This window comes from Marmota monax, unplaced genomic scaffold (assembly GCF_021218885.2).
Source record: "Marmota monax isolate L192 unplaced genomic scaffold, Marmota_monax_Labrador192_F-V1.1 WCK01_AAM20220418_F8-fsc00449, whole genome shotgun sequence".
In the NCBI taxonomy this organism is placed as follows: domain Eukaryota; kingdom Metazoa; phylum Chordata; class Mammalia; order Rodentia; family Sciuridae; genus Marmota; species Marmota monax.
Window position 1 is genome coordinate 467,281 of NW_026695239.1, and position 21,062 is coordinate 488,342.

General features: G+C 38.9%; 1 pseudogene; it reads left to right on the forward strand.

Annotated features, from left to right (window-relative positions):
- The first annotated feature begins 1,550 nt into the window (after positions 1-1,550).
- Positions 1,551-2,926, forward strand: LOC124089799 (rab5 GDP/GTP exchange factor-like; annotated as a pseudogene).
- The last annotated feature ends 18,136 nt before the right edge of the window (positions 2,927-21,062 follow it).

A 21,062-nucleotide genomic window follows, 5' to 3' on the forward strand; every position in this document is an offset into this window, starting at 1 on the left:
CACACACATTACATGTGGGCTTAGGATGTTGATCCTAAACTGACTATAAGTTGACTTGGATCCTTTTTGAATGTTTTCTCATTCTGGAACCCAGGTGGGAGGCATAATAAGGAGGATGTCCACACATGCAGTGTCCCACAGCACAGTACCAGGGTACAAGAGGATTGAGAAGGTATCCACAATCATTGAGTGGCTCCTTGTAAGTTGAACTGTGCAGCAGCATCCTCAATTTGGATCAAGTACATATTGTATTCCTTCTGATCTATTGGCCTATGGATGTCACTTGGATAAACCTGTGAAAGGGCAGAAAAAAGACACTCCACACATAGGAAGACATGTAAATAGCATCAAAGTTTAATCCTTTCTCAGAGAAGGATATAAACACTTGGGAATGGAGATGCAATCTATCCCCAAACCCTCTAAATTATATAGTCAACAGATCTCTTAGTGAACTTTAAAATTGAGCACAGGTGCCCAGGTTGTTAAAAAAAAAAAAAAAAAGAGGAACCACTAGGGCAGAAAGATAAAATACTAGAACTTCTATTTATATTTCCTTGTGATTTTAAGAAAAATAGTCTTCACTAATATTTTATGGATTTAGTATCACGTGCCTGTCATGTATATTATGTGACCTCTCGTGAGGGAGGCATGGAAGTTCCTAAAAAGTTTTGTTGTACCTTTCATATTGACTTTTTTGCTACAGGTTCCTTCATGAGCTTTTTGTATATAAAAGTCATGTGCTGCAAATTTTGCTCACTTTTCAGTGTTGTAAATAGTTTCCCAATGGTATGCTAATTAGCACATATTTAATTAAGCACACAAGCACATGTACACACAAACCATGCACTCTGGGCAAACAAAATGTTCTAACAACAATTGAGAAGGCAAATACATTATAAAAGACACATGTACTAGGGAGGGAAAATATGGAAAAAGGAACACACAAGAAATGTTATTGCCACTTTGTGATTTTTTGTTTAAAGTAGAGATACAGTTATTTCCTTCATTTTTGAAATCCAAAAAATAGAGGATTTCATTTGACCATCACATCTCCCCAAGTACAAAACTAAATTCAAAATGCATTAAAGACCTAAATTTAACACCTAAAAGTATAAAACTACAGGAAAAACACATGGGGGAAAAATTCAATACATCCATAGAAGAAAAGATTTTTGGATAACACCCCAAAAGCACTGACAGCAAATAAAAACATAACATTATGTCAAGAAAACAGCACAGGAAACAACAGAGTAAAGATACAACCTACAGAAGAGGAGAAAATATTTTTCAATTAATTTTCTGACAGGAATTACTACAAGAATGTATAAGGATTCCAGAAACATAACAATAAAAATACAAATTGTCCAAGTAAAAATGGGCAATCTGAACACACATTTCTTCAAATGAAAAAATGCAAATTCCCCACACGTACAGGAAAACATTTCAGTGTCACTATCAGCAAAATGCAAATCAAAACCACAGTGAGGCACCTCCTGGAGCTGCACCAGGGGAGGTGGTGCTGACTTCAGCGGCCACCTGGCAAGAAGAAGATGAGCCTTAAGCCTGAGCACCTAGGAATTCACATAGAAATGTCGGAGCTCCTGTACAAGAAGGGTTGTGGCTATTATGGCAACCCTGCCCGGCAGGGCTTCTGCTCCCAGTGCTGGAGAGAGGAGTACCACAGAGCCCAGGAGAAGCAGATCCAGAAGGACTGGGAGCTGGCTGAAGGACTTCAGCAGGAGGAGGAAGAGGCCTTTGCCAGCAACAGTCAGAGCAGCCAGGGGGCAGCCTTCATCACATTTTCCAAATTTGAAGAAAAGAAAACCAGTGGAAAGATCCACAGGGTAACCACAGCGAAGAAATTGTTCAATGCTTATTCCAGAGTTGGAACAAAAAGGTCAGAAATTCAGGAAGCAAAAGCTCACAATCCTTCCATAAACTGTCAAATCAGCATTGAAACAGTGTCTGAGGCACTAATAGAGTTCCTCAAGCCCTTCCACAAAACCAAATAAGATCTATAAGCCAACCAAGATGTTTTGGGAAGGATGCATTGATTTGAGCATTGAAGAGCAGTCAGAGTATCGTCAGGAGTTTTACCAGATGTGACAGAAAGAATACTGACTCCTGAAAAAGTGCCTCCAAAACAGTTGACAAGCTAATGGATCAGATGGAAAAGTACATCATGACTCGCCTCTCCAAATATGTGTTCTGTTCAGAAACCACTGATGAAAAGAAAGATCACACCATTCAGAAGAGGACCAGATATCACTGATATGGATTCTAAGCCTGTGCCCAAGATAAGTTGGCCTACCAGACCAGGTGTAGCAAGTACAGCTTCAATGCCATCAAGATCACCAACAATGAGCCTGCTTCTGCAGATGATTTGAGCCTTCTTCTGCTTCTTGCCCAAGCTTATCTAATTGTGCTGAAGGGCAAACCCACCCTACCTGTAGTCCTAATTCCACTATATCACCCGCCTGCAACCCCAGCTGTCGGATGACAGGGAGGACAGATGCTATTTCACCAACCTGTGCTGTGCTGTGAATTTCATTGAAAAATTGGATGCTCAGTCTTTGAATCCAAGTCAGGAGGATTTTGATTGCTACATGTCTAGCCATACCACTCCAAGGAGGCAAGAAACCAAGAGTTGGTCTCCTGATGCTTGCTCAGGTGTGAAGCAGATGAATAAGATCTTGGATCGCCTGTCTCAATTGAATGAAAGACAGGAAAGAATCCTGAATGAAGCCACAAAACTTGACAAAGACTTAATAGATTGGACAGATGGAATTGCAAAAGAAGTTCAAGACATTTTGGAGAAAAATCCACTTGAAATAAAGCCCCAAAGTCAATCATTAGCGGCTATAACTCTGAAAATGCTGAACGTGACAAAATTCCACCATTACAAACTCAGGTTTATGCACAATGATGAACATTATATGGGTAGTATTTATTTGAGCCTGCATTGTAGGTAAGAGTACTGTAGCCTGCAAGTGGGATCTAGAATATACTCAATTGCTTATAAATGTCAGAGAATTTTTTAAGATATATTTTGTATGCTTTATTTTCTTTTTCCTGGTAGGGAAAGCTTAGTTAATAATAAAGTACTGAAAAAAAAACAGAATAAGAAATCATTTCATCCCAGTTCAAATACCTATTATCAATGAAAGCAAAAACTAACAAATCCTGGTGAAAATGCATAGGAAATGTAACTCTTATACACTATTGATGGGAATATAAATTAGTATAGCCATATGGAAAAACTAAAAAATTTCCTCAAAAAACTAAAAAATATACTCACCATATGACCCAATTATCTCATTTTGGGTACATATTTGAAAAACTGCAATTGTCATAAAAGAGATATATTCACTCTTATATTTATTGCTGCACTACTCACAATAGCAGAATATAAAATCAGATAAGTTGTCCATCAACAGATAAATGGATAAAGAAAATGTAGCATATATACATAATTGAATATTATTCACTAATATGAAAAATGAGATTTGGTCACATGTAGCAACATGAATGAAACTGGAAAATATTCACTAAAATAAGTCAGGTGCAGAAAGACAAATACTGCATACTCTCCCTCTCTTGGTAGCTAAAAAGTTGATCTCATAAACATAAATAATATACTAGTTACCAGTGACTATTTGAAATAGAGGTTTGGAAAACAGGTAGTTAACGGGTACAGGGGACATTTAGTACAATGGAAAAACAACAGTTCACAGCAATGAACTGAGTATTTTCAAATAGCCAGTAGAGAGTATTTTCAATTTTGTAGGAAAGTGAAAATTTTAAAAGATGTGTACTGAAGTATTTGAGGGTACAGTGACATATTCAAAACATACTCTCAGATGGTGCAACAAATACTATTTATGTAATTGGTCAAAACGTTAACAGTTCTCAGATATAGATGGTGGTTATGTGGAAGTTAATTATGCATTCATTCAACTTCTGTTTGAAACTCTTCATGATAAAAAGTTGAGGGTAAAAACACAGTCTCTTTGCATAGGTTTGGATTGAGTGAAAATTTATATGACCTATAATAGGGAAAAGACTCCTAACCACCAGTTGAATTTAAACATCTGTCTACATCTGATAATAACCCTGAAAATTTGAAAAAGGCAAATGCAAAACCACTTTAAAGTATTACTCCAACAGCCCAACTAGATTGAGATTACCTAGGAGGAAAACTCCCTCTAAAAACATACTCATGAATAAAAATTTTTTAAAACATAACAAAAGAAACCTTACTCCCAACAGAAAATCCACAAAACAAGTGAGGAAAAAAAATAAAAATGACAATAACATTGGTGAAGTGAAATGATTTAAGACAAACAGGAGAAAGAAGATGGCAGAGCAGACCAGAGCAGCAACCATCCACTCCTCTGCAGCCTGGAATCAAAGCAGGGAAAGAACAACTGACCAGAGAGGTGGGTGGCAGAGCAAGTACTCGAAAACTCAACATTGAACAACTTAATACTTGGGAAACTTGGAATTATTTTATTAGATCAAAAATTTAAAAATAATTGCTTTACCCAGAAGCTGACTATGGTAGGGCCAGGGGAAAGAACAAAGGCAGAAAAGCACAGGCACTTGCTTCCTGAACAACAGTTACCAAAAAAAAAAAAAAAGCAAACAGTTTAAAAAGGTTAGAAGGAGCAAAGACAATCAAGGACATTGCACAATTCAACTTAAATTGTTGGCAGAAAATGGTGCTGGGAAGGACAGACGTTTTCTGGAGACCACACCTAGACTTAGAAGAAACTAAATCTATAGAGCTTCTCCCCATCTACAATTACAAATGAAAACATAGGGAATGCCTCAGAAGTGGGTTGTCCCAGTAATCCACATAGAAGGACCTTGTAGATGGATCACAGTTGGCAGGGGGTTACCAAAATCCCTTCCCCTCATTACAGTTCAGGGGCAAGAAGTGCAGCTTACCTGGGAGTCTAATGGATTGAGACCTCTGAAACTATGAGCCCTGAATAAACCTTTCCTGCTTTAAAACTGTTCTTGTTGGGTCTCTTGGTCACAGCAGTGACAAAACTGACTAAAACAGACATTATTCATAAAAATGGTTCTCCATAGATTTTTTTCAAACATGCATAACACTAAAATTAGATATAAATATCTAAATACCTTCAAAATATTGAAATATTCAAATACCATAAATGAAGCTTATCACAATTACTCCCAATAGAGGCTTTAACTGTTAAAACTTGGTTCTAATATCAGTTATTCCTATGTTTCTTTTCGCTCTCATTCCCTTTTGTCTTTATCCTATATAAACATTATTGGGAGCCAAAAGAAGGGGAAAAAATAATTACTATTGTAAAGGGATAAGGTCTATTAGACATGCATGTGAATAAATAATTTCAGTACAGTGGAAGAGGCACAATAACACACTGTGGTCAATGCAGTTGTGGCAAAAAAAAAAAAGAGAGAAGGAAGAGACTGTTTCCACTTGAGCTTATCAAGAAAACTTCTATACTAGAAGAAGTAGGACCTATGCGAAAATTTTGGAGCATAGAAAGGAGATTTTATGCAACACTGACAAAGCATATGAGGAGTACTGAAGTCATGTAGTTATTTAAGGCAGAAAGACCAGAGAGTGCAAGGCACTGAAATAATGCAGCATATGATTGCATCTGAATGTCTGGAATATTAGGATGAACATGGAGAGTCCCTCTTTTGGTAATGAAGGCACAGAGTTAGGCCACAATAGTTTGTTAGTTATTATATTTTATGCTAACATAGTGGCACTCTAGGTACAGTAGGAAGCTTTATTTACTCTCCCTATGTCTATGTTCCCCATCTGTAAGACACATAAAACCATATTACCTGCCTTGGAGGTTTCTGTGAAGATTAAATGAGACTATTCATACAAAGCATTTAGCTAGTGCCTAACAAATAACTCTTGCTCAAAAAAAATATAGGATGAGGAAGCAGTAGGTTTTTGTTTTCTTTTTTGTAGAAGATTTATCGTTGTCTTTGTTTTTTGTTTTGTTTCATTTTGTTTTCAATTTTTTTTAATTTTTCACATTTTTGTTTAATATGTATTACACTTGTTCATAATGGTGGGATTAGGGAACAAATTTTGTTCCAAAAAATGTTGAAACAGGTACAGTCTCAGACTCCACAGATAAAGTGTCTGCACAGTCTTTATTTCTTTTTTCCTTTTAAACACTTTCATTCTTCAGGAAGTCTAAGCAATAATTCCTACAATTGTTGCTAGGGAGAGCATGCCCTCTAGTAGTCCCAAGCAATCATGTAGCCAGATGCAACAGCCACACAGAATGCTGCAATGACATTTCTTCCCAACTCTAGGTGCAGAGGCAAAACATACCTAAGAACAGAGAAAATAATGAACAGCCAATAAAAACATCAATAGTAGATCAACAGTGCGTTATTTTGTTTAATTGATAACATGATACTATCACTAGATTAACAGGGCAAAATATGAGATCACAATGGACACTTATTTTACTGCAGATAATACATGTATATTACACCTCTTTATAAAAAAATGTGTGCTGCTTCCACATCCTATGTTCTTCAAAATAGGAATAAAATGGTATCTTTTTCATAAAAAATTAATAATTTTTGAAAGAAATCCCAGACCAAAAAACCACTGTGAAAGTCATCACAAGCAAATACATCTCCACGTTTAAGTATCCATGAGTATATATAATACTAATTTAATTTTTCCTTCTGAAGAGAATATGTGATTGATGGGGAGCTACTGGGTATAAGTTAAAGATTCAAAAACCTATATATTTTCTTCAGGCACAATTAAAAGATAATAAAAAAACATTGTTGTTAGAAGTTTACAAAAGAAAAAGAATCATGAGCAAAGTATGATACAGTATAAGCCAGTAATAGATCACATGAGAGAGACTGTAAAATATTAAATTTACCACAAGTATATTACATTATACCTAATGCTTCTTCCCCAGGCCCAACAGTCCACGTGTCAAAGTAAAATCTGTCTTTATCACAGGTTACCTGGCCTGCACATCTTGACCAACTCTGGAGCAATGAAATGAGATTTTCAAAACAATGACAAAAGCATATAAGAAATAGTAAAGTAATATCACTAAGAGCAACTGAATTCATGTGTAAGAAAATGAGTAAAAGAATGAATACAAATATTGATGGCTTATAGTCCCTCTGCACAGATATCACTAATTCAACAAATACTTTGTGAACATCTGCCAACAAGAAAGATATATGGAAAGTAATTCAAGAAAATTAAAAATTTGATTATTGTGTTCAAAGAGCTAACAAAATTAGAAGGAGGATTTCAACATTGTTCTAAACAAAATGATGGAGGGCACCTTTCAGATGAGAAGGATAGGTGGATGTTTCTTGGAGTAGTATTTGAGCTAGCCTTATACAATAGGAAGGATTTTGACACGCAGGTGAGAAAGGAAGATGTTTTAGGTGGAGGCAATTCTGGCCAGCATTCAACATTTCTGGTGTTTGAAGAATGACTGGTACACCAGTTTACTGGAACATATTGTAACTGAAAGGAAAGCTGGAAAATTGAGGATAGACAATACATTGGACTTCAGGCTGCAAGCAAAGAATAATATGGGGAAGAGTAAGGAAGAAAGAAACATGAGCAGAGCTTTCTTTCAGAAACATTATTGTGCTGGTAACACATAAGTTGAATTGAAAAGAACTATGGGAAAGCAGGCTACATAGAATAGTGCAAGTGAGACACATTACAGGCTCACATTCCGACAATGAAGGGAGACGTCAAATACAACTGAGGAAATTTACCTAGAAAAGTGATCATCCACATTTTCCCAAAAACAAAAAGTCTGAGAGTTACAATACACTTCTATCAAAAGCACTTTTCTCAAAATCTCCATCATGACAAGAAAGAACACTGTCTGGGAAGTCACCTCTGCCATAATGTCTTACTACAGGTTTGGCTGCAGTAAGGGAATACCACATACTGGGAATTTATGAAGAACAGTTATTTGGTTCATGGTACTGGAGGATGAGAAGTCCAAGAATATGGTGTTGGCATCTGACGAGGGCCTTTATGCTTTGTCATCTCATCACACAAGGCAAAGTGCAAGAGAGGAGAAAGACAAGACAGCAAGCGTGGGGACAAGTGCATGGAGTAATGCATACATGGCATACCTTAAGGGCATCTTGAATGGCAGGCGACTTCCCTCATGCTAAGCTTGTGAGCTGCAGGCTGCTTACCCCTGTAAGCATCCCTGTAAGCACAGCCCTTGGCGTGAACCCATGTGTTGCAGTCCCTGTCCAATGGTCACTGCATGGACACTTGGCAGACATTGCATTGGTGGCTGCCTATAATCTGCTTAGCTACGCCTGAGTATATATACATGGTAACTGTGCAATAAAATCAGACCTGCTTCCTGCTTGGTCTCTAGAGGTCTTGATTAGCAACTGGGCAACCATACTCTCCTCTACCCTGTTCTAAGAACTTCCTCACTGCACGAGAGAGAGCCCAAGCAAGCAAGTGCTGTCTTTCATTTTGATGGAGGGTCTAACTAAGTTTCTTAGAACCTCAAATGTGTAACTCACCTGCTTCAGCCTCCTGAGTAACTGAGGTTACAGGTATGTGCCACCACACATGGACTATTAGTTCTTTTATTAAACTTTTATTATGGGTACTAGTGGGACTTATTGTGTCATCTGTGGATATGCACATTACTAATTTGCTCCAATACATTCCCAATGCTTCCCATTTCCCTCCCCTCCTCCCTTCCCCTGTTCACTTTCCACTACTTTTCTGCTCTTCCTATATTCAGCCATAAAAGAATGAAACTGTCTCATTTTCTGGTAAATGGGTAGGACTGGGGGGCATCATGCTAAGGAAATGAATCAGATTTAGTCAAAAGTTGAATGTTTTTCTGATATATGAAAGCTGGAGAGAGAAAGAGGGAATTTTAAAAGTTGAATGGAAGATCTCACAAAAATAGAAGGGAGATCTAGAATAAAGTCAGAGAATCAAACCAAGGATAAGGGAGGAAGGGAGAAAAAGGGGAAGAACAGGGAAATAAAATTACCAAATTATGCTATACACATGTATGAACATATCAAAAGAAATTCTGCTTTTATGTAAAGTTAAAATTCACCAATGGAAAAATTCCTTCTGTCTCTAGTTCCTTCTATCTCAACTTTCTCCAGTGCTTTTTATCATGAATGGGTCCTGAACTCTGTTGAAGGATTTCTCTGCATCTATTTAGATGACTATATAATTTTGGTCATAAAACTTATTTATGTGAAGAATTACATTCATTAATTTGCATATGTTAAACCATCCTAACATCCCTGGGATGAAAAAAGTTTGTTCATGATGTGCAATCTTCTTAACATTACTATGCTAACTTTCTAGCACAAATGTTAACCAAAAAAAAAAAAAAAAAACATGTATTCAAAGCTGTGAGAAATAAAAACATATGTAAAAAAAATTTATATTGGCTTTAGTTGTTTTATTTTCCCAAACTGTTCTGAGAATACTGACCTGATAAGATGCTTTGAAAATGTAAAGCATAGCCAATGTGATTCATGACCATCTGGTAAGACTTATGAAAAATGTTGTGTAAATATTCCTTAGAAATTGAGAAAACAAATAGGAACTAAATGAGAAATAGCAAACATTTTGCAAATTATCCCAGTTTTTATTTTTACATTGAACAACATCAAAGAATGTCTATTATTGTTCAGATCTAGTGAATGCCCAATGCTCATGTTAGCTGATGTAGCAATGTTCAAAGTTGGAAAGATTGGGCTAAGAGAACTGTAACCCCATCAGCTGATTAATTCATTTCATGTACTAATCACTTGAACGGACTGCTGGGTGGTAACTAGAGGCAGATAAGAGTGTGGCAGGAGGAAGTTGGTCACTGGTGCATGCCCTTGGGGATTATATCTTGTCTCAGGTACCCCAAGCTGAGATCTCTCCTCCACCATGCCCTTCTGCCATAATGTTCTCACTCATCTCAGAGCATTGGAGTTCATGAATTTAGATCTCTGAAACCATTACCCCAAAATGAACGTTTCCTCCTCTTAGTTGTTTTTGAAACACACTGATCACATCAACAAATAGCTAGCACAATAACATAATCAAATTCTCATTTGGCAGACCATTACAAATGATTTTCATAATAGTTTACTATATGATCATGAATAGAGAACTAAAATTTTCAAAAACTTGAGTGACTTTCTAACAAACCTCATTCCATTTCTATCTACCACTTTAACAAACCAAAATTTATCAGTTTGTGTCATCAAGGTGAAAATTAGGAATATCATTGATGTTGAAACTACCTCATGCTAACAATTATATGATTTGATGATGGATACATCAGATTGCAGTTTTTCAAATCCGCATTCACCTTGCTAAGATTTCAAATGGAATTTCACTTTATTAGAGTAAACTCATGATGTGTTCAATATTGTATACTGATCATACTTGTAAAAATAAGCCAATCGTAAAGAATTTTTACAATCTTAAGATCTTAACACCCAACAGGAAAGGAAATTTTTAAACATGTACTTATAAATTTGGTGGATAAGAGAAGTGTGACATAAATATTCCTCCAAGGGGGGAAAGAGTGTAAAACATCTAACCACTAAACAAAACACTTTTTGTTCCAGAGGGAAAAGTCTTTATCGCCCACAGAACTAGTGATAACCAGAATAACACAATTTTTACTTGTTCTTCTTTTAATGGATCATGGGGATTGACACTATGTTATGGTTTATAGACACTGGGAGGTATATTTTAAAAAGAAATGTAATCATTTTAAAGGTCAGTATTTACGAAGTTCCACAAGTTGAAACCTTTGCTTCTATAACATGAAGAAATATTTTAGATGTAAAATTGCATAAGAGGCTACACAGTCTTTTAAAGTTCCATTCAGGGGTTGACAAGCAAAACATTCCTAAGACCAGTGGTACCTACTGAAGGTGCTTTAATTCCACCCACACATTATCTTTGTTTCACAAGATTTGTCACTTGCTTACAGAATAAAAATTCTGCTCCTCTTGGCAGTACTATAGTAATTGAGGTCAATATTGTCACAGGTATCAGTCAAGATGAATATTAGGCAAAGGTCAATAAAAAAATTGTTTTTCTAGTTGCTTTTATTTATTTTTTTTTAATTTTTTATTGTTGGCTGTTCAAAACATTACAAATTTCTTGACATATCATATTCCACACTTTGATTCAAGTGGGTTATGAACTCCCACCTTCACCCCATACACAGATTGCAGAATCACATCAGTTACACATCCATTGATTTACATATTGCCATACTAGTGTCTGTTGTGCTCCGCTGCCTTTCCCATCCACCACCCTCCCCCCTCCCCACCTCTCCCCTCCCCTCCCCTCCTCTCTCTCTACCCCCTCCACTGTATAACCCTGAGGGTCTCCTTCCATTTCCATGCAATTTCCCTTCTCTCTCCCTTTCCCTCCCACCTCTCATCCCTGTTAAATGTTAATCTTCTTCTCCTGCTCTTCATCCCTACTCTGATCTTAGTTACTCTCCTTATATCAAAGAAGACATTTGGCATTTGTTTTTTAGGGATTGGCTAGCTTCACTTAGCATAATCTGCTCTAATGCCATCCATTTCCCTGTAAATTCTATGATTTTGTCATTTTTTAATGCAGAGTAATACTCCATTGTGTATAAATGCCACATATTTTTTATCCATTCATCTATTGAAGGGCATCTAGGTTGGTTCCACAGTCTTGCTATTGTGAATTGTGCTGCTATGAACATCGATGTAGCAGTGTCCCTGTAGCATGCTCTTTTTAGGTCTTTAGGGAATAGACCGAGAAGGGGAATAGCTGGGTCAAATGGTGGTTCCATTCCAAGCTTTCCAAGAAATCTCCATACTGCTTTCCAAATTGGCTGCACCAATTTGCAGTCCCACCAGCAATGTACAAGTGTACCCTTTTCCCCACATCCTCGCCAGCACTTGTTGTTGTTTGACTTCATAATGGCTGCCAATCTTACTGGAGTGAGATGGTATCTTAGGGTGGTTTTGATTTGCATTTCTCTGACAGCTAGAGATGGTGAGCATTTTTTCATGTACTTGTTGATTGACTGTATGTCCTCCTCTGAGAAGTGTCTGTTCAGGTCCTTGGCCCATTTGTTGATTGGGTTGTTTGTTCTCTTATTGTCTAATTTTTTGAGTTCTTTGTATACTCTGGATATTAGGGCTCTATCTGAAGTGTGAGGAGTAAAGATTTGTTCCCAGGATGTAGGCTCCCTATTTACCTCTCTTATTGTTTCTTTTGCTGAGAAAAAACTTTTTAGTTTGAGTAAGTCCCATTTGTTGATTCTAGTTATTAACTTTTGTGCTATGGGTGTCCTATTGAGGAATTTGGAGCCCGACCCCACAGTATGTAGATCGTAGCCAACTTTTTCTTCTATCAGACGGCGTGTCTCTGATTTGATATCAAGCTCCTTGATCCATTTTGAATTCACTTTTGTGCATGGCGAGAGAAAGGGATTCATTTTCATTTTGTTGCATATGGATTTCCAGTTTTCCCAGCACCATTTGTTGAAGATGCTATCCTTCCTCCATTGCATGCTTTTAGCCCCTTTATCAAATATAAGATAGTTGTAGTTTTGTGGATTGGTTTCTGTGTCCTCTATTCTGTACCATTGGTCCACCCGCCTGTTTTGGTACCAGTACCATGCTGTTTTTGTTACTATTGCTCTGTAGTATAGTTTGAAGTCTGGTATTGCTATACCACCTGATTCACACTTCCTGCTTAGCATTGTTTTTGCTATTCTGGGTCTTTTATTTTTCCATATGAATTTCATGATTGCTTTCTCTATTTCTACAAGAAATGCCGTTGGGATTTTGATTGGCATTGCATTAAACCTATAGAGAACTTTTGGTAATATCGCCATTTTGATGATGTTAGTTCTGCCTATCCATGAACAGGGTATATTTTTCCATCTTCGAAGATCTTCTTCTATTTCTCTCTTTAGGGTTCTGTAGTTTTCATTGTATAAGTCTTTCACCTCTTTTGTTAGGTTGATTCCCAAGTATTTTTTTTTTGAAGATATTGTGAATGGAGTGGTTGTCCTCACTTCCATTTCAGAGGATTTGTCGCTGATATACAGGAATGCCTTTGATTTATGCGTGTTGATTTTATATCCTGCCACTTTGCTGAATTCATTTATTAGCTCTAATAGTTTCTTTGTAGACCCTTTTGGGTCTGCTAGGTATAGAATCATATCATCTGCAAATAGTGATAATTTAAGTTCTTCTTTTCCTATTTTTATGCCTTTAATTTCTTTCGTCTGTCTAATTGCTCTGGCCAGCGTTTCAAGAACTATGTTGAACAGAAGTGGAGAGAGAGGGCATCCCTGTCTTGTTCCAGATTTTAGAGGGAATGCCTTCAGATTTTCTCCATTCAGAATGATGCTAGCCTGAGGCTTAGCATAGATTGCTTTTACAATATTGAGGTATGTTCCTGTTATCCCTAGTTTTTCTAGAGTTTTGAACATAAAGGGATGCTGTACTTTGTCGAATGCTTTTTCCGCATCTATTGAGATGATCATATGGTTCTTATTTTTAAGTCTATTGATGTGGTGAATAACATTTATTGATTTCCGTATATTGAACCAGCCTTGCATCCCAGGGATGAATCCTACTTGATCATGGTGCACAATTTTTTTGATATGTTTTTGTATCCGATTCGCCAGAATTTTATTGAGGATTTTTGCATCTAGGTTCATTAGAGATATTGGTCTGTAGTTTTCTTTCTTTGAAGTGTCTTTGTCTGGTTTAGGTATCAGGGTGATGTTGGCCTCGTAGAATGAATTTGGAAGTTCTCCCTCTTTTTCTATTTCCCGAAGTAGCTTGAAAAGTATTGGTATTAGTTCTTCTTTAAAGGTTTTGTAAAACTCTGCTGTATACCCATCCGGTCCTGGGCTTTTCTTAGTTGGTAGTCTTTTGATGGTTTCTTCTATTTCCTCAATTGATATTGGTCTGTTCAGGTTGTCTATATCCTCCTGACTCAATCTGGGCAGATCATATGACTTAAGAAATTTATGTATGCCTTCACTATCTTCTAATTTATTGGAGTATAAGGATTCAAAATAGTTTTTGATTATCTTCTGTATTTCTGAAGTGTCTGTTGTGATATTGCCTTTTTCATCCCGTATGCTGGTAATTTGAGTTCTCTCTCTTCTTCTCTTCGCTAGCATGGCTAAGGGTCTGTCGATTTTGTTTATTTTTTCAAAGAACCAACTTTTAGTTTTGTCAATTTTTTCAATTGTTTCTTTTGTTTCGATTTCATTAATTTCAGCTCTGATTTTAATTATTTCTTGCCTTCTGCTTCTTTTGCTGTTGTTTTGCTCTTCTTTTTCAAGGATTTTGAGATGAAGTATGAGATCATTTATTTGTTGTTTTTTTCTTTTTTTAAGGAATGAACTCCAAGCAATGAATTTTCCTCGTAGAACTGCTTTCAATGTGTCCCATAGATTCCGATATGTTGTGTCTGTGTTTTCATTTATCTCTAAGAATTTTTTAATTTCCTCCTTGATGTCTTCTGTAACCCATTGATCATTCAGTAACTATTGTTTATTCTCTAAGTGATGTATGCTTTTTCCTTCCTTCTTTTATCGTTGATTTTCAGTTTCATTCCATTATGATCAGATAAGATGCATGGTATTATCTCTACTCCTTTATATTGTCTAAGAGTTGCCCTGTGACATAATATATGATCTATTTTTGAGAAGGATCCATGTGCTGCTGAGAAAAAAGTGTAGCTGCTTGATGTTGGGTGGTATACTCTATATATGTCAATTAAGTCTAGGTTATTAATTGTGTTATTGAGTTCTATAGTTTCCTTATTCAACTTTTGTTTGGAAGATCTGTCCAGTGGCGAGAGAGATGTGTTGAAGTCTCCCATGATTATTGTATGGTGGTCTATTAGACTCTTGAACTTGAGAAGAGTTTGTTTGACGAACATAGCTGCACCATTGTTTGGGGCATAAATATTTATGATTGTTATGTCTTGTTGGTGTATGGTTCCCTTAAGCAGTATGTAGTGTCCCTCTTTATCCCTTTTGATTAACTTTGGCTTGAAATCTATTTTATTTGATATGAGTATGGACACTCCTGCTTGTTTCCGAAGTCCATATGAGTGATATGATTTTTCCCAACTTTTCACCTTCAGCCTATGTATGTCTTTTCCTATCAAATGCGTCTCCTGTAGGCAGCATATTGTTGGGTCTTGTTTTGTGATCCATTCTACTAGCCTGTGTCTCTTGATTGGTGAGTTTAAGCCATTAACATTTAGGGTTATTATTGAGATATGGGTTGTTCTTCCAGCCATATTTGTTTATTTCTGTTACTAAACATGGTTTGTTTTCCTCTTTGATTATTTCCCCCCCTTTACTGCCCTACCTCCCACTGTTGGTTTTCATTGTTATTTTCCATTTCCTCTTCCTGTAATGTTTTGGTGAGGATGTTTTGAAGAGATGGTTTTCTAGCTGCAAATTCTTTTAACTTTTGTTTATCATGGAAGGTTTTAATTTCATCTTCCATCCTGAAGCTTAATTTCGCTGGATACACAATTCTTGGTTGGAACCCATTTTCTTTCAGTGTTTGAAATATGTTATTCCAGGATCTTCTAGCTTTCAGAGTCTGTGTTGAAAGATCAGCTGTTATCCTGATTGGCTTACCCCTAAATGTAATCTGCTTCCTTCCTCTTGTAGCTTTTAAAATTCTCTCCTTATTCTGTATGTTGGGCATCTTCATTATAATGTGTCTAGGTGTGGATCTCTTATGATTTTGCACATTCGGCATCCTGTAGGCTTCTAGGATTTGGGATTCTGTCTCATTCTTCAAGTCTGGGAAGTTTTCTCGTATTATTTCATTGAATAGACTGCTCATTCCTTTGGTTTGGAGCTCTGTACCTTCCTGTATCCCAATGACTCTTAAGTTTGGTCTCTTTATGTTATCCCATATTTCTTGGATGTTCTGCTCATGGTTTCTTAACAGTCTTGCTGAGCTGTCTATGTTCTTTTCCAGTTGAAATACTTTGTCTTCATTGTCTGATGTTCTATCTTCTAAGTGTTCTACTCTGCTGGTTGTATTCTCCATTGAGTTTTTAAGTTGGTTTATTGCTTCCTGCATTTCTAGGATTTCTGTTTGTTTGTTTTTTATAACCTCTATCTCCCTGTATAGTTGATCCTTTGCTTCCTGGATTTGTTTGCGTAATTCATTGTCGAAGTGATCTTTCATTGTCTGATTTTGCTGTCTAATGTCTTCCTTGAGACTCCAGATCATCTGAAGCATGTATATCCTGAATTCTTTATCTGACATTCCATCTGCTGCAGCTGTTACCTCTTCTAAAGTTGCATTGACCTGCATTGCTTGTGGTCCTTTCTTTCCTTGTCTTTTCATACTGCTTGCGTATCTTTCCTGCAGGCACGGGCGGCGGCTCTGCTCTCTCCTTATTCCAATTGGGGTGTCGTGACTACCACGCCGGCAGGTCACTGGGCCTGTTCTGGGCGCTGGCGGCGGCTCTGTTCTGCCCCTACTCCAATTGGGGTGACGAGTGTACCACGCCGGCAGGCCACCGGGCCTGATCCGCCGGTCGGTTGCAGGTTTGCCTACCCTGCAGGCACGGGCAGCGGCTCTACTCTGCCCCTACTCCAAATGGGGTGACGTGTCTGTCATACCGGCAGGCCACTGGACCTGTCCCGCTGGTCGGTCGCAGATCTGCCCACCTTTCGGGCATGGGTGGTGGCTCTGCTCTGCCCCTACTCCAATTGGGGTGTCGTGATTACCCCGCCTGCAGGTCGCTGGGCCTGTTCCTGGCACGGGCGGTGACTCTGCTCTGCCCCTACTCCAATTAGGGTGGTGTGTGTACCACGCCGGCAGGCTCCTGGGCCTGATCTGCCGGTCTGTTGCAGGTCTGCCTACCTTGCAGGCTCGGGCGGTGGATCTGCCCTGCCCCTCCTACCATGCCTGCGGACCGCTCGGCCTGATCTGCAGGTTGGTCACAGGTCTGCTCACCCTGCGGGCACGGGTGGCGGTTCCGCTCCGCCCCCACTCCAATTGGGGTCATGTGACCACCACACCGGCAGGGCCTGATCCGGGCGTGGGCGAAGGATCTGCTCTGCCCCTACTCCAGTTGGGGTGACGTGTGTACCACACTGGCAGGCCACTGGGCCTGACCCGCCAGTCTGTCACAGGTCTGCTTACCTTGCAAGCACGGGCGGCGGCTCTGCCCTGCCCCTTCTACCACACCCGTGTACCACTGGGTCGCGGATCTGCCCACCTTGCGGGCAGGGGTGGCGGCTCCGCTCCACCCCCTCTCCAATTGGGGTCACGCGGTCACCACGCTGGCGAGCCGCTGGGCCTGCTCCGGGCGCTGGCGGCGGCCCAGCTCCTCCCCTCTGGCTCGACAACAAATCGAGGAGACTCAGGTGTCTGTGCCTCACCCCCCCTACCAGGAGACCAACTGTTTCTGTCGCCACTGGTATTGATGAAGTTCTCTCCTCTGCCGCTTTCTGATGACATCAGATCTCTGCCATGTTGGTATCCTATGCGAATGGCAGCATTTCGTTCCCCTTGCAGGGCAACCAAAGCAACGGGTGAGTCCTGACCGGCCCTCAGCAGGACACGGACCGAGAAGCAGTTTCCGTGGGCTCCTAGCCCTGGGCCAGGGCAGTTCCGGGAGCCCAATAAAAATTTTTAATCCTCCCTCCTCAGGTAAAGGGAAGCCTGAAATTGTTTAAATTCAGAAGCAGACTTCATGTCACTACTCAAGGATTTTGAGATCCTGCCTCAATATTTTGCAGGTTGTAGAATGTAGATTATGTAGATTTTTTTCTTTATTAACATCAAAAACATCTCCAAGTACATAAGGAAGCAGTCTGAATACTGGAAATCTATTATAGACATATTGACATTGAACTCACAATATTGGCTTATGAAAAGAAATATACATTTGATTTCATCCTCAGTTCTTGGCACAGAGTTGCTAACACCTTAAAACTTTCTCAGCCATAAATGTAACAAAAGTATCTTTTTTATGGTATTTGGGTTTTCCTCCCCAAATTCCCAAAATAGGTTTGGAACAATAAAGATAATAGTAGACAGTTTTTTTTATTCCTGACATGCCCCTTTCAGCCATGTCTGACCTTATGCCACTTATGTGACTCTTGATGGTCCTCAAGATAGTTCCAGAATGGAGCTGCTTGCTAGAGGAACCAATCATATGAGTGAACAGTTGAAACATTCAATCCCACTCAGGGAGGGAAAAGGACTGGAAACCAAGTGCCATCACCAATAGCCAATGATTTAATTAAACAGACCTCCATAATTGGACCTCCATAAAAAGTGGACTTGAACTCAGCAGGGCACTGTTAGAGATAGGATAGTCATAGCTGTGGCACATGATGAAAAGACTTTCAGAAACAGGATAGAAAGCCAGAAAGTTTCTCCCATGGTCATTTTGAGATAAAATAAATCATAGGACGAGATGGAGGAAGTGGTTATAAAATGTTGCCATTTTTCCAGTTCCCCCCAGAGATGAACAAATAAACTCAGTGATCAGGTCACCCAACTGTGAAGGAAGAGGAAACATTCTGCTGAGCTCTGTTCAGGACAGGCAAGCTAAAGAGCTCTTGACTTCCTTACCCCTCTCCAATTAATCCTCCCTAATGCTGTTCTCCAAGACATGGGTACAGGCAATGATTTTCCAGGTAGGACCAAAGGCTGGATATTTCCCAAAAGCATGGGAATCAAAAGCAACCCTGACAGTTGGATTATATCAAACTAAAAAGCTTCTACACAGCAAAGGAAAAATCAACAGAGTGAGGAGATTACCTACACAAAGGGATAAAATCTTTGCCCACTATTAATCTCACAGATGGTTGTTATCTGAACTATAGAAGAAAATAAAAGAACACTTAAAAACAAAAAACCAGTCATCCAAATAAAAATGGGCATATTATCTGAATACACACTTCTCAAAAGAAAAATGCAAATGACCAATAAATGTATTTTAAAATGCTCAATGTCATTAGCCATCAGGGAAATGCAAACCATAACTGAAATGAGATACAATCTCACCCCATTTAGAATGACTATTATCAAACAACAAAAATTAACAAATGATGGTGAGGCCATAGAGAAAAGGGAACTCTTATATACTGATGGTATAAATGTAAATTGGTATGGCCACTATGAAAAACAATATGGAGATTCCTCAAAAAACTACACATGGAACTATCATATGATCAATCAACATTACTCCCGGGTGTATATCCAAAGGAAATGAAGTCAGCATACAAAAGGAGTCAGTTTCACTGACTGCATGCACTATTCATAACTAAGACATGGAATCATTACCAACATTAACCAATAGATGGAATGAAGAAAATATGGTATATATACATAATGGAGTATTATTCACTCATTAAAAAGAAAGATGTCATGTCATTTGCAGCAAAAAAAAAAAAAGTGAAACTGTAGGAAATCATGGCAAGCAAAATACACCAGACAAAGGAAGAAAGTAAAGTATCTTATTTTCTCTCCTATTAAAAAAATAAGTATGTGAAAAGGTTAGCCTGAATGTAAATTGTGATTACTAACAACTGGGAAGTCTGCTGGGGTGGAGGGGTGGAAGAAGAGATGATCAGTGCAGGCTATATAGGTTTAAAAAAAATATCACAGTGAATCCTATTAATATGCCTAATGAATTTGTTGATTAAAATTGATATTTTTGTTGAAAATTTAGAATCAAAGGATAAAATAACTGTAAGTATTCAATAAATGATTTTTTTTAAATTAGGCTGTGAAATCCAGACAAACCAAGACACATGGAGGCATAATGAAGATCTTTCAGACACAGTTGTTAAGTTTGAAGGTTCCAGGACCTGTGCCCTTTGAATATGACCAGTCTTGCCAATGATCTGACCTCCCTGAGAGGGTTCCCTTGAGTGGAGGGTTCTGTGGCAACAGCAGCCTCATGTAGAACCAGAGCCCCAAAGCTCAGTTCTGGCCCTGTTCTTGGAGAAAGAGGCTGGTCTCCAGGAAGAGGTATGGGAATGCTGCTGCAGGGTACTAACCTTGCAACAGAAACCATCTTGCAGGTGGCCAAGTTCCTGCAGCAGCTGCAGCAGTAAATGCTGGGCCTGGGTTCAGAAGGTGAGCAGGAGAAATGAATGCACATCCCCGAGGTTGCTGCACCAAGGCCAGCCTGAAGCACTTCAGTGAAGCTCAGGATCTGTAGTTGCCACCTGACCAGCTTTTGAGTTCTGCACCTTCCCCATAAGCAGCAAGAACCCAGAGCTTAGGGACGGTGGGCTGTGACAGCACCTCTCTACACACAGCATCACAATTCTTCCACTTCCTTGAACAATGACTGTGTGACCCAACTTAATGAATCCACCTCTTGGTGAGAATCCTGGCAGAACATAAACACAAGAACAGTGATGACATGGAGCCAAATTTGTTTGCAAATCGGGAATTGCTCCCAAAGCTCTGCTGGCTGCCAGAGCAAGCTGTAGTTTATTTGGCAGGGAATGCATGACCTGGGCGAGAGAAGACATCATCACAACATGAGTGGGGACTTTCCTGCACAAGGAAGTCTGACCATGCTTCCTTATACTTTCCATGTTATGGAAATGACCCGGGTTTTCCCTGCATGGAGATTTTAGTATTACAATGAAGTAAAGTCCCACTATCTGTCACTAACGCATGCTCCTTTAGGACAGATTGGGTAATGCTACTTCTGAAAAACAATTTTTAGAAAATTTGTTATAAAAACAGCTTTACTCATGAATCTGGGAGACTGAATAGGGGTTGTATACATCTAGCATTCTCAGGTTTCTGCTGGGAAGCCAGCAGCATCTCCACTTGTCAGGCTGCCCCTCTGCTGACATCTGCAGCACAGCTCTGATCCTGAAAGCAGACACTACTCTGTGCCCTCGATTACAATGCATCTATAAAAATAAGCTAGGAAAAAAAATTTTAAGGGCTGAGGTTGCAGCTCAGTGGTAGAGCTCTTGCCTACCATG